The following is a 14626-nucleotide window of genomic DNA, read 5'->3' as shown; positions in this document are numbered from 1 at the left end:
GAAGTTCTGTCGAAGTCGATAACATTATTCTCGCTGCTTCTAGATTGGTGGGGAATCATCGTACACTCGCGCGCTCTTAGCCACGTCACGCCTGGTTTATGGCTACCAATGGCGGCCGGCGTTATTTTCTTTCGGGCATAATTTACAACAATATCATAAATTAAAAAGAGGTTTGATTGTGCCATCATGCTGAATTTGAATGAAAATGTAAATTGAAGAACTGCAAAAGTATGGAGCCGCTCTGTCTCGAAAATACGAGCAAGATTTAAGCACCGTTGAATTCTGCCAGAAATTCAACGTTTTTAAAGAGAAAGAACTCCCCTTTCTTTCGGTGATATTGAAAAGGCTAACAGTTGCTATCTCTTGCAACATATCTATGCGGATGCTTTGCAGGATGCTTTTCCTAATATTTGTATTGCTCTGTGAATTTACTTCACGATTCCTTCTACATCCGCAAGCTGTGAGCGAAGCTTTAGCAAACTATAATTATTTAAAAATTATTTGCGATCTTCCATGAGCTAGGAACGCTTATCGAGTCTTGCAATCTTAGCAGTAGAAAATCGAATTGCACAAGTTAAATTATGACAAGGCCATAGATTCATTTGCTGAACAAAAAGTTTGAAAAGTAAAATTGTAATTTCAATACACTATATGCACTAATATATTTCGTTTTGATTTTTAGTATACATACATATTTTTATTTTGAATTATATCCTGTGCTAAGTATAAAATATATGTCCTACACGTTCATGTCTATATATCTGTAAATAAATAGGCGCAACACAGAAAAAACAGCGATGGATGCATTATTTCTGGTAGACCTATGTCCAAATATCAATCATTTGGTGAATGTAAAAATAAATATAAGTGGGTGGAGGCGGCATTTTTCTGTTTTTGCCCCGCCTAAAAGGAGGTATTTTGACGACCCCGCTGCTGGCTGCATTGCTCAAGGTACAATAGGGTACAATAATGCTAAGATTCCTGCATACAATCTTGTCTATTGATATATAACTCAAAAGAAAGAGGTTTCGCCAAGGTACATATCGAATGTTCATCTGAGTCGAGCTAAGGACTAACGAGATCTTACCTTTTAACGGGTGATTCCTAACACGGGTTGGACGATAGCAAGTGAAAATCGAGCGTTCAGTCTGGGGCTTGAACCATCGACTCACACATCGGCCTATTGACTGAGTGACCAAAGCACCCACGTCGAACTGCCCGGCAACCGACCAACCAATATACTACGTTTTTTTTTCGAGTACCTTCTCGAGATATATCTCGATATCGTTATTCTTGTGTGCAAGAATGTACATTTAATATTAATTTTCTCTATTTTTCTTGATATGACCCCTTTTATGAAAGATTATTACACAGAGACTATCTATTAATCATTGCAATAAGTCTATTAAACCTCAAACCGGGTTTGGAACAATAATCTCGTAGTAGAAGATTTTTTATACACAACCGTTTTCAGTTTCTAAAAAATATATTATTATTTTGAGACTGGTGGAAACGCATTTCATGAAAAGTATATCGCGAACTTGAGAGAATTGTTACCTTTGAGGTAAATGAATCCAATGAGAATCACTTTTTCCAAGCCCAGCACTGTTTCTCCATGCGGGTTTTCCTAACAAAGTTAACATCATTTCCCGATGATAAGTACCAACTGAGTAAACAAAACGTGCATTTTCAAATTTCGCAAAATGTTTCTGAAAAACTGTGTTTCGAATTCGATTTTTCATATTCAGTGATTAAAAAAGGGCCAGGGGAGCGATTAGCACTCACTTTATAACCAATAAAGATAAATAATCATAAATCTATTCAATAAAATATATGCTGCTAATTATCGTTCTGCTCAGCCCTAACTTGTGCATTTAGATTCTAATTTGAATTTCAATAAAAACAAAGAATGCATTCAGCGTAGCGAACAAGCCGAGTTATTAAAATATTTTATATACATCTAGTTATGAATGAAAGAAATTTTATTGCTGATATGGAAGGTCAAACAGTAAATAATATTTCTTTTCGTGGTAACTAGCGTCAATTATAAAACTAGCTTCATTTTCTATAATGAGCCTATTACAGACAATTATCTACAGAAAAGTTGTACCTTTTGGAAACGAGTATTTGAAGACTGAATTATACTTGCCCAAGAGTATAGAGACTCGAAATTTATACTACTCAATAGGAGGCAACACTTTCTGAACTAAATAATCAACCTTTTTCTGAAAACTAATAATTTTTGAAATATTTGATTTTAATTTTCAGAATACATCTTTATTTTAGGAGAAGTATGATTTATTTAGAGAACGAGACCGGAAAGTTCCAATGACGTTTTACAAAATCTTTTTTTTTCAGTGGTAATCTGTCTGTTTAAAAAAAATCTGTTTGAGATCTGTTTTTCCGATAACCAGCTGTCGCCTCCTACGAACGATAACTCTCAAAAGTCGAAATTTGTTGCGAGCTGAAGACTAACGAGGTCTTACCTTCTAACGTGTAATTCTTAACACGGGTTGGACGACAGGAAGTGAAAATCGATCGTCCGGCTTTGCGGCTCGAACCACCGGTTCACACAGCGGTCGATTGAGTGAGTAGAGCAAACCACCCACCTCAACCGATCGGCTACCGTCCGATCAATATCAATAGAATGTCATATAACCCACGTAGAACACTTGGTTTTATTTTTAAGATATTCTTGAAAGAAATCATTAGATAATAGAATATGAAGTTTCCATTACCCAGCAAGGGATTAAAGAGGTCATATCTACCGTGCGAGTTGTAGCGAGCATCAGTTGATACGTGTTGAATACATTTATTGGTCAACTTATACACACACTCACTTAGAATGTGCACCACATCATCCATCGAGTGTCAAAGTAGGGATCGAATCTGCATTCACAATAGCGGTGATTTCATGAGTTCAACTCACTGACTAACCGGCTACTAACCTACCAATTGGTCTGGTAATGAATGTACTAATCATGAATCTTTTTATTCCTGATTGAACTGGCACATTTTACCATTATTGAAAATGTGTAATCTCCATTTTCAAATTCCAAATTTGCAGATTAGTGGCATTAGTGTTCATACTCTTTCGTTTTTCTTTCATTCGAGTCAATGTGTTTTTTCTTTAATACATGTTTGCGTTTAAATACATTTCGGCACAGTCCTGCCTCCGATATATTAGATTTTTTTAAGTGCTCAGAGTAGCATAGCGTTGCTTTTAGCGGCATAAAAAAAATTCCCAGATCTCCTGACTATTTTACGTGGGGCTATTTCAAGAATGAGATTTATAAGCAGCTCTATAATGATGAAAATATACCTCACAACGGTGACTGGGAAAATTGTATTGAAAAAAATTGATGAAATGAGTAGTGTCTTTGTTTGAACCTCGTTAATCCCTAGCTCATACGAATATTTACTTCTGAGGATTATCGTTTGCGTTTTTACACTCAAATTAACTCAGATAATGACCGTCGATTCGAATAAGGTATTTGATATTTATTTTTGGTACCCTCTAATATCTCCTCAATTATTCAATTCACAAAAAATAACTTTCACTTTTATAATTTTAATACTATGCGTGTAACAAAAATTACATACAGGGTTTTCTATTAGAAAATATTCTATTTCAGTCAGAACAGATATGGCTGTTTTGTTTTACCTTTCTATTATTTTATATAATATTTTCAATATTCTTGATTTGATATTATGGTTACATATTACAGGTTCGGACTTCCATTTCTGAAAATGGTGTAATATTGATATACATATATTAGGTATATTTTTGAAATTGCCTTTACCAAGAAAAATTCAAACATTATGGTTAAACTTGTTACACGAACAAAAGAATTATAGGTGACTTATAGACCGATCACTAGCTAATACTGTCAATTATTGGTATTCAAGATGAAATGAAAACTTCAATTTATTAAACGCAATTTTGTAAATGTGTATCACACCGTAGTCGGTCTAAAAAATAAATAGAGCGAAACAATATATGATAATGGCAACAATCTCATCACATATAAATTTTTCAACTACGTCGTGGAACACTTAAACTACAATTAGTCGTGACTAATTTGATGCTTCCATTTTTATCCTTAGATGTCAGATATGACGAGTAATGTTTATTCTCAGTGAATGTATCGATAGTATTCTCGGAAAGAGAAAGATAGTAAAGTTGAACAATCCGATCGTTGGATGAGGCTATCGTAATTATATTTGCAAAATATGTAGATCTAGATAATAGATACGGATGAAGTGAAAATTGAAAAATTAGCAAACTATTTTTTCCAATCCAAATATGATCAAGAAAAAACCAAGATTTTCGGGAAATATATGGTAACGAATATGAACATTCACTTTTGTAGAATAGAATCGTTCAAGGTTTGCAGTAATACATATATGTCACGCAAAAGTATAAATTTCGAATGCTTCTATGGCTTAGCAATGAAAGGTTTTGACCTTCTAGTCTCCATTTTTAAACAGAAAAATGTGAAGAAATGAAGAAAGCAATTCATTTCAGAATAAACTTTTTACAAAGATGTGTACAGCTGCCGTACTGAGTCATGACCGGTGAGAAGCCCCTCCCTCAAGATGTGCAGTAGATGTGTAGAAATCAGTCTGTTAGATTAATGAGCCGTAAACATCCATACTACATAAAATTGCAAACAAAAGTTTCTATTTCTTTTTCCTAATAGTTTCTTTGTCATTCACCGACCCAAACTTTACGCAGTTACGATTCCTCCCACTGACCATGACTCAGTCCGGTAGCTGTAGATCGTACAAAGAAGTAACTCCCAGAGACAAACTGGAAGAAAAAGCCCTCTTCACTTCAAATGATGAATATACCGACCAGTCTAACTGATGAAACTACCGTGTAGCAAAACGTGTCTTAAATAAAATTTATTGTGAAAATTATTTAGCTATTATCAAAAATATTTTTCTGTTCATCCATAATCAAATGTTATACGTATATTTTAAAGATCTAAGAATAATTATTTGTAAATAATGTTGAAAAAGCCCTGCTGGAATAAATCTAATGTATCGTCGGGTATAGCTGATGTACAGGTAACCTCATTTATAAAGATTGCTGGGGTTATTTAGGTAGAAATCTTGCACCTTGAACATCTAACAATCTCAATTTGGAACAGCCCACTGATGAAATCTCTTTAGTAGGTATGCCGTTAAGGCTGCCGTAGACTCCGTAGAGGATATTACAGATAATGTTCGAGAGGTACGATACTAGATCGTAACATTCCAGCCTGGATAATCTGAGAGGATCATGCAGGAAATATTCTCCCTGAAATATGTCAGAGGAGAGCTACTTTCCCAGCAACACGTACGTGTTGCTTACCTGTCTGATGAAGGCAGTCGCAGAAGTACTGCCGATTCGGTTGCAGTGAATTATTGTTCACGAAAAAATTCAGGCCCTGATAACAGAGCACATACTGCATGCTACGCTGAAGACTATATTTGGTACACTCCCATTGCTGCATGCTGACCTGACAGATCACTTACCAAATGAAGTAATCAGCTTCGTCAAGAAGCTGAATTCATCTGTTTGAGTTTGATTGGGTTTGAACTACAATAAACCCTTGTGGATTACAGTAGTAGGTCGACTTGACTCACCCACTTTGGGCGTATCTACCTAGTTAACGCGCGTGCCAAACATGGGTAGATGCCTTATAAATATCAAGGACATCAGAAGTCAGAGATTTTTTGTGTTTGTTAATTGCACCATTCCAAGGATTGGTGATGAAAGGTGTTCATCAGTTGATTTTTACTCACGGAATCTTAAATCACTTAAAATGTTGAACCATTTCGTATATTTGACGGAACGGTGATTTACAAATTCACGATTTTCGACATCATCGATAGTAAATAAAAAGAGAAGTGTCGAATTTATTGAAACTTTTCTTTCCTATAGCTCATACAAGCTAATAAGCTTAATGTAGTTCTTCTCGGCCATCAGACCACCACGATATTCGTGGTGGAGTTTTCAGCTCCGGGTGAGACGGTTATCGTCCGAAAAGAAGAACAAAAACAGATAAAAAATCGAGATTTTCTCTTCAAATTCCACACACACTCCAGATCACTTTGTTGAGATTGTTGTTCTGATTATTGGAGTCTTTGATGGAATGATGCTCCTCTAAAGATCATGCCGGACAAATGCATTGCATTAGCTTGGGACATATAATTCTCGGACCCAATGGTCACCTACCTCACGGTATAGCGTGCCTTCCCAAATGAATCAGGGCTTCGGAGACGGCGTACAACCAGCTTGTCTATCGAGGAAAACATAATAACAATGTTTACTGCCCTTTGCAAAACTATAAATTGAGCAGGACGTCGTATATGTGAACCAAAAATGGGTCGATGCAAAATCTGAACCACGGAGTACTAGCTTTGATGGAAAACAAATCAGCAGAAACTTCAAGACGTTCCCAAAGAATCTGTATAATCTTAGTCATGAGCTTCAAGATATTCATATATCTAGTGTTGTTTCTGATCGTTACTGAGAAAAATAGAGCTGAATTTTTAATTCATTTCGGATATTTTTATATTGAATTATTGTTTACATAGAACTTATTTCCAGCTCCTAATGCCCTAATGAATTTTGAAATAATTATATTTTTTAATCACAACCTACAATCTAGAAAATTAGTGGAGCGAAACTATAAATGGTAGTAATAATTTCATATCAATTATAACAGTTATTTTGTTTCATATTTTATGAATGATACGCGAGTGGAACACTTAAACTGCAATTGGCCATGACTAATTTGATATTTCTATTTTCATCCTTCGATATCTGATTATGATGGGTAATGTTTATTCACTGTGAATATATTGCTAGTATTCCTGGAAAGAAACATTCAAATGAAACGGAGCGGCCGTTCACAGAAGCCCTGCCGTAAATTACATTTATGGAAAATAGACCACATGTTGATATTTTTGTGGAAAAAAACCTCTCTACTTGATTATCGCGTATGCGATACTTGAATTTTTTAATACCTTCGGATTTGGTTTGACTCATTATATGAGGGCTGTTCAAAAAATAGGGTGAGTGTTCAAATTTTTCGAGTTACGTATATTCGATTAGCGATTTTTTTATTATTATTTTATGTTAGTACACTCGTCTCGTGTTGGGCGATTATCTGCTATCAAAAAAAATAATTCAAATAATTTGTAAAAAATTTCGTGTGAAAATGGAATTGAATGCTCAAAAACACTATAAATGTTGACAGTGGCATGAGGTTATTATACTCTGAGTAAAAAAATCTTTACAAGTGGTAGAAGCTCTTCACAGAAGGTCTAGAAGATGTAAATGACGAAGACGATGAATTGTTATGGAGAATCGTCGAATCACTATAAGAGAAGTTGTCGTGAGATGTCGCCATATAGGTTGGCTCAGGCCATGCCATTTTTTTTAAATTTCAGACATGATGCGTGTAGCAGCGAAGTTCGTTCCAAAATTGCTGAATTTTCACCAAAAACCTCGCGTGAGCATCCCTCACAAATTGTTGAATGACGTCAACAGCAATCCAGATTTGCTTAAAAGGATCATAACTGTTGACAAATTATGGGTACATAATTATGACATCGAAACCAAAATCCAATCGTACCAACTGAGGAGCTCAGGAGAGCCAAGACAAAAAAAAGCATGCCAAGTTCAATCTAACGTTAATATTTTGCTCACTGTTTTTTTCGATTACCGTGGCGTAGTCCACCAGGAGTTTTTGCCACATGGTCTACGGTAAATAAGGAGTTTTATGTGCCACTTGCGAGAAGCAATACGAAGAAAATGTATTGTGGAAAAACATTTCATGGCTTTTGCATCATGATAATGCACATGTACACCTGTCATCGCTTATTCTTTTTTTTTGGCCAAAAAACAACACCGTTATCATGCCTCAGCCATCATATTCACAAGACTTGGCTCCATGCGACTTTTTCGTGTTCCCAAGATAGAAGAGACCCAAGACGCAAGACGGCGTTTTGCGATGACTGAGGAGATAAAAACCGAATCGCTGACAAGACTCGAGGACATACCAAAAAGTGCATTCAGAACTGCTTCGAGGATTGGAAAAAACGCTGGCGCAATATCTGATAGGTGCTACTTCGAAGGGGACACAACAGAAACTAGTGAATAAATGAATTATTCACCTTATTTTTTTAACAGAACAGTATATTGAATAGAATCAAAGTCATGCTGTTTCTGCGAAGAGATTCATTATAGAAATAGCGGTTCAAATGTACTCTCTGGAGCCATAGTGTAAAAGTGCCAGCTTGTCTACACAAAAAAAGTAAAAATAAACATCAAAATCATTGGAACAGTTGTAAATCATGCCCTAAAGAAAATAACGCCGGCCGCCACTGGTAGCCATAAACCAATTGTGACGTAGCTAAGAGCGCGCGAATGTACGATGTTCACTGCCGCTCTAGATGTAGCGAGAATAATGCTACAGACTTCGTTGGAATTACGGCGAATTTTCTACCGCCTTCGATTACGATATATGCCACGAGCATATCGACACAGTCAAGTTGAAGTTATAGTGCGGTAAGTAAGGCGATACACATTCGAATAATAGTTGAAGTTTTAGTTGAAGTGTTTGTCGCATTTAAAGTTAAATAAAGTTTGATTATTGTTCAGTGTAGTCAATTATTGGTCAACCCACCGGGAAAAACGTAACAGAACTAATTGCATTTCCATTATGCACCTATGTCCATTTGCTACATAGTTCTGAGACAATAATCCAAAGTGTTGAGATGTCATACTACAAAACAAATTAAGGTAGTTTTGAAAAGTGTGCTGCATCATTATTAGCTTTGCGTTTGACGAAAAAGGGGAAGTTGGAACAGTAAATTACAATATTATCATCAATATTATCAGAATTTCTTAACGCCCCTAGCGGTTTGAAAAAATACGTTTTATAAATCATTTAAGTTGCTTTGACGAGCTTACTATGAAACAGCAAACCGGAACAAGCTCCGAAATCAAATCTCAATCAAAATCATTTATTGCTTTCAGACAATCAGTACAATCGAATAGAAATCGTAAATTTCACGCTAAAGAAGATAAATTCATAGAATGCTCGTTTTTTTGTCAACGACATCGACAACTATCATTAGAGTCGGACACACTACAACGGCACCGGTTCACTTTGTATCTTTATTTCTAAGCTTCAGATGACTCAATGGCAATAATCACTGAAGGTCTGAGACGAAATAAATAATTCACAATTTAGAACAGTGATGTGTCTCAAATTACTGCCAATCATGCACCGTTGCCGATAAAGACGTGATGAATGGTTGTTCAAAGGTTTCTTAATTTTGTGTTTCACTCCAACTTCACATTTACGAAATGACAACTGAGAAAATAGTGGCACGGTAGCATTAAAAATACTGTAACGATCATTGTAGAAGTGTTGATTGATTCTGACAAAATAAAACCATAATTTAGTTTGAAAAATGACGGAAACACAATTTGACGTTTCTAGTCGTTTAGTTTTAAATAATGAGACAAAATTGGTTTGGTTAACTGAGTATATATAGATTGTCGAACGCTTTTCTTGTAAATCAAAGATGAGGAAATTCGACAGAACTTTTTGCTGTCAGAAACTCTGGAAAAACCCACAAACTGAAGTCCATGCAAATGGAATCGCTGACACCATCTAGTGCTACAACAAATTCTGTGAGGTGATTTATTTTTTAAAATCTACTGGCCATCAAAATTTTGGGAAATTCAAAAAGAATGAGAACCAGACGATACCTAACTCTCTATTTTATGTGAAATTACAGAATTTTGGATTACTTTAACCAAAAAGGGCAATATACAGTGTATTCCAGCTAAAATTTGTCACCCCCTAATTTGCAAACTCGTGAATAAAATTGAAAATCGCCCAAACTCGTCGATTTTTATTTCAGGGGGGAACAATTTCACCAAATACATCATCATTAAGTTGTCAACCCCCTCATCACCACCAAGACCCCCTACTTCAGAATTTTCAATGGTACTACTATACTTGTGACACATCATTTTGAAGGGAGTTCAATCCCAAATACATCGGTGTACTGAAATTGAGGATCGATCAAGTGTCATTGAAGTTTCAATGAAAACTTAGTTTTATCAAGATATTTTATTTTTCATCACCTGAGATGTTATCAAAAGAAAGCTTCACTGTGGGTACGCCACTGTATTGAAAAATAATATGCTTTCATAAATAATAATTCAGAAGGTGAGACAGACGTTTTCATGAACAAAAATTGTCGCCATGTGTTTTTTTATACGCATATCGTTGTTTAAGCATCGGTATATTGATGAATTCGATACATTTCATTAAAAAATTTGAAAACTTTCGAAAATGGTTTATACTATACATGAGAGAATATCCATTGTAGCTGCGTATTTTGAAAATGGACGATGGGCTCGAATTTTCAATGAAATTCATCAGTACCTGATTCAATTGATGAATAAGTTCATGGAGTCGGGATCAGAGCTGAATAAAAAACATGAACGAGAGAAGCCTATGAGAAATGAAAGGGTCACTGTTGCAGTTATAGGACATGCAGTGATGGACAACATTCAATCTTTCAGACAACTTGAGATTATTTCTGGAGTTTCTAAAAGTAGCGTACATGAATTCTGATAGAAGCAAAATTTCATGCTTATAAAATACAGAATGTACAGGAATTAAATGAAGATGATCTTAGACGTACAGAGTTTTGTGAAATCATGAGTCAATTATTGAATGGTGATAATATTACCTCTACAATGTGTGCGTTTCTGATGAACCTTCTTTTTATTTAAATGGACATGTGAACAGGCACAACTGCATATACTAGAGTGACGAAATCCCCATAGGTACAAGGAAACTCATTCACAAACTCCCCATGAATTGAATGTTTGAGTTGGTATTCTGGGAGACCATATTATAGGTCCATATTTTATTGATGGTAAACTCAACGGACAAACTGATACAACTGTGAACCGCATAATCACTCAGTTACTTGAAGACGATGATAGTCTACTTGAAGATCAGCTCACCTTTCAACGAAATGGAGCTCATCCACATTTTGTTGCACCTGTACGTCAATTTTTAGATGAAAATTTCTCAGGAATATGAATTGGAAGGCGAGGACCAATATAATGGGCGCCTAGATCTCCTGATTTATCATCATTAGACTTCTTTTCATGGGGTCTTTTGAAATCCAAAGTTTATATTATACATCCAAATTCTTTTGGTGATCTACGCAAGAGAATTGTTGTGGAGTGTTGTGAAGTGACTCCAGAAATGTTAAGAAATGTGCTTTTCATATGATGATTATATTTTAGGTGATGAAAAATAAAAATATCTTGATAAAACTTAGTTTTCATTAAAACTTCAACGACATTTAATCGATCCTCAATTTCAGTACACCGATGTATTAACCGATTCAGACGATGTATTAGTCTGGAAGCTCCATTGGACTAGTTGCATTTCGGAGCTAGAGCCTTCCTCTCTCTCGAGAGCGAGAAACGTGAAGCTCCGCGTGTGAAAGGGCGCTTAGTGTCAAGATTAAACTCAATTGGTTCCGATTCATTCGACTACGTTCATATATTTCGAAATTTTGTTTACTCCAAACTTTCACTAACACGAGAAGCATAAATAACGTTACTATTGAAACTTGCACATAGGTATCGCATATTTACGATTTCGCCATAAAAAAAACAAGCACGTCCCCCGCAATTTCGCCGTACGTCTCATTTACATTCACAATACGGTTTTTTTGCGTAGGCAGCCTCCTCGACAAATAACTATCGGCGCCAATTCCATTGAATTAACGGAAAGCTATTACGATGGAATAGTTGTCGTTTTTCCGTGATTGGACTATCAATTGTTCTTGAAATTATTAGTCTCGGTTCTAATTTCCGAAATTGGTGCTAAAGAAACTACGAACATTGTCGTTCATTATTTCGAAACAATGATACAGATACCTCACGTACAGTACATTTCTTTAATGCTCCCCCCTTTTCATTTTTTGAACGGGTCAACTCAAAAAATTGAAATTTGCGATACGGAAATAATTCATGAATACTTTATTTTGAAGTACAATTGACAGATGAAACTTTCAAGATGGCGTCTGGGCGCCATCTGGGAAAAAAGATTAAATGGAAAAGGGAGACTTGTGACACATCTTTTTTAAAGCTACTGAAAATTCTTCACAACCCTAGAATATAATGTTAATATCTTCAACTACTACAAAATGGCGGAACTTTTAAGAATTACCTGAATACATTGACATTTAACTACATAATATGGGGAAATAAGCTTGAGGTCAGTTCATAAGATGCTCGAAATGGTTGCCTTGAACTTCTTGACATATGAACAGCCTATCCGATATTTCACGCCGAACATTTTCGAGCACATTTTTTATAAATATTCATTATTCTCTGCCGTATATCCAATATTGAAGCAGGTTCAGTTCCGTACCCGTTTTGCTTCAATTAACCCCATGAAAAAATGTCCAAAGGTGACAAATCTGGCGAGCGGACTGGCCATTCTGTAAAACCTCGACGGCCAATCCAACGACCGGGAAAAATAGTATCCAAATAGTTTCTTACTTGTCTGTAATGTAATGTGGTGGTGCTCCATCTTGTTGGAATACAATATCCATATCGAATTCATTAGGATTAGCTTCGACTATTTCAGTGATGAGAGGGTCAACAGTAGTTTCCAGCATATTCAAATACAGTTCCCCTGTTGAATTTTGATCAATAAATAGAGGTCCTACCTGCCCAAACGGTAATTTTTTCTGGATATTGAGTTGTTTTCCGGAAAACGTGAGGGTGTGGGTCACTCCAATAACGGCAATTTTATCTGTGGCTATTGCCATTTAAAAAAATGTACATTCGTCACTAAAACAAATATTGTGGAGATAGCTAGGATGCCTTGCAATGGTTTCCGTCATGATTTAGCAGAATTCTGTTCTTCGATCAAGGTCATCTTCAGTTCTCACAAACATTCGCGACGGAATAAGTAGACTGTTCAGGATTTACTACTATTTCACCAATAATTTGCACTTGCTGTTCTTCCGGAATGGACGAATGACCTGCGGGCTTTTTGTTATGTACACTACCGGTATTTGTGAATTTGGATACAAGTTCCTTCAAATATTTTATACAGATAGGACGATTCGGAAAACGTTCATTGAAAATCCTTTCGGTCTTGTGAAAGTTACGCGTCGCACCGTAAATAAAATCCGCTTCAATTTTTTCTTCCAATGGACGAAAATTGACCATTTTAGAGATTGTTGAGGTGGTACCTTTCTACTAGTAAAACCGAAAACTAAATGGGTTTATTCTAACTGAACAATGATGTTCATTGTCATACTGACATTTTTTGTCGTTTTTATAAACAAAAAATAACTTAACAAACATTATCGGTTTGTTGGATTTGCCATATGGCAGATGAAAATGAATATTTCTGGAAATATCGATATTAATGTGTTTGTCTTCAGGAAATTATTAAATGTTCCGCCATTTTGCAGTAGGTGAAGATATTGACTTCATATTTTAGGGTTGTGAAGTATTCGTTAGGAGCTTCAAAATGATGTGCCACAAAATCTCCATTTCCATTTAATTTTTTTCCCCTGATGGCGCCCAGTCGCCATCTTGAAAGTTTCATCTGTCAATTTCACTTCAAAATAAAGTATTCATGCATTAATTTCATTTTCCCAAATTTCAATTTTAGGAGTTGACCCGTTCAAAATAAAAGGGGCGAGACATCAAAGAAAAGCACTGTATAAGTTTTTCTTACAGGCATACATAAGTTTTGTATGAGTTCTGTTCCTTTTGGTCGAAATAAAGTGTTCCGACAGGAATATTTTCCAAAAGATGTCTCCCTTCAGTAAAGGATGAAATTAGGGGTGAACTATTCATGTAGATTTCATATTTTTCATATTTTCTAAACATGTTATGTTACGTTATGTTATGATTTCATACTCATTTTACCATACTATAAAAAAACTGTTGAAAAGATGTGGACCACAAATGTATTCCTTCACTCTCAGCACTGGATTAGATTATCTACTGCTTTCACCACTTTTCGATTTTGAAATTTGATTGATGCATTTTCTATCTTAAGTGAATTTAATGACTTCAAATGTTGACAAAATCAATTCAATTCTTCACTCCAATATATGACTACATTTAGAATATGTTTGCATTATAAACAGTGTAAACACTTCAGATGTAATTCGGCAGGGAATAAATTAACATAATAAATATGTGTTGAAGCCCTTGTATTACACACTGAAAATATTGGGTTCGCGACATACATTCCTAAAAATAAATTTCTTGGTAACAGAACAGAGAAAATTTTCCGCCGAAATTGCGAGCATAAACAGACAATAAAAAGAAACACTTGAAGACGTTTTTATCTGATGATTTATGTCAATATAAATAACTTTTTTCTACAGAGAGGCACCATTGAAATCCGCAGATGAAGGTTGAGAAACAATAAATGTATAAAAAGTTCAAAAAGTAAAACCAGCGACTACTGAAAAATCAAGCTCCAAAAAGTATCAAACAAAAAAAAAACACCAATCAGGAATTGTCATGTACAAACTATTCAAATCA

At 35.4% G+C, this 14626-nt stretch overlaps 1 protein-coding gene across 5 annotated transcripts in view; it reads right to left on the bottom strand.

The window, feature by feature from the left end:
- The window catches only part of LOC111502138 (cytospin-A), a 168494-nt gene that overhangs the window by 40310 nt on the left and 113558 nt on the right, over positions 1–14626 (bottom strand). The window lies entirely within an intron of this gene.

This window comes from Leptinotarsa decemlineata, unplaced genomic scaffold (genome assembly GCF_025532065.1).
Source record: "Leptinotarsa decemlineata unplaced genomic scaffold, Ldec_3_MD MMD2_tig00026354_RagTag_RagTag, whole genome shotgun sequence".
NCBI lineage: Eukaryota > Metazoa > Arthropoda > Insecta > Coleoptera > Chrysomelidae > Leptinotarsa > Leptinotarsa decemlineata.
This window is presented reverse-complemented; position numbering and strand designations above follow the sequence as displayed.